The sequence below is a fragment of the Dendrobium catenatum genome, unplaced genomic scaffold, assembly GCF_001605985.2.
Source record: "Dendrobium catenatum unplaced genomic scaffold, ASM160598v2 fragScaff_scaffold_1557, whole genome shotgun sequence".
Lineage (NCBI taxonomy): Eukaryota > Viridiplantae > Streptophyta > Magnoliopsida > Asparagales > Orchidaceae > Dendrobium > Dendrobium catenatum.
Window position 1 is genome coordinate 1898253 of NW_021320019.1, and position 677 is coordinate 1898929.

Consider the following 677-nt stretch of genomic DNA (forward strand, 5'->3'; position numbering starts at 1 on the left):
TTAGAATATTTTTGTTTTTTTTTTTTATTTAATTTGTTTAGCCATATGATTCGTTTATGAGTTAGCTTAGACTCGCTTCAATGAGTTACTAAGCAATTAATTGTTTAACCTGTGAGTTGAGCTCAATGAGCTAATGAGTTAAATCTGAATTAATCATGGCTAAACTTGTTATCTCGTTCTATAAAAGTTATTTACATATATAATAATTGAGAGCTTTAAATATAAAGTTTCAAAATTGTCATGATAACATATTGGAAATATTAAAAAAAATTCAAAAAAACAGGGAGAGTTTGGAGCACTAAATAATTTCTTGGAGGGGTTTTATCAAAGCAATTAACATGGCAGTGATGATGTCACTAGCTTGATCATGTAAGAAATAGAGGCGGTTCCTCTATTGAACATTTTCAATGGTTATTAAATAGACGCTGTGGTGGTAGGGGTGTCAATATTTGACACGACATGAAAATCCAAACCGGATCCGATCCTATAAATCTGGGTTGGACCCGACCCGTTTGAAAAACGGGTCGAGTTCGAGTTCAAAGATTCGACCCATTTGAAAAAACGGGTCGGGTTCGGGTTGACCCGGCGGGTTGCCGGGTCAACTCGAAAACCCGTTTATTTTAAAAAAATTTGGATTTTCCGCCCGCTGCCCCCGCCCGTGCTGCCCCGCGCGCCCC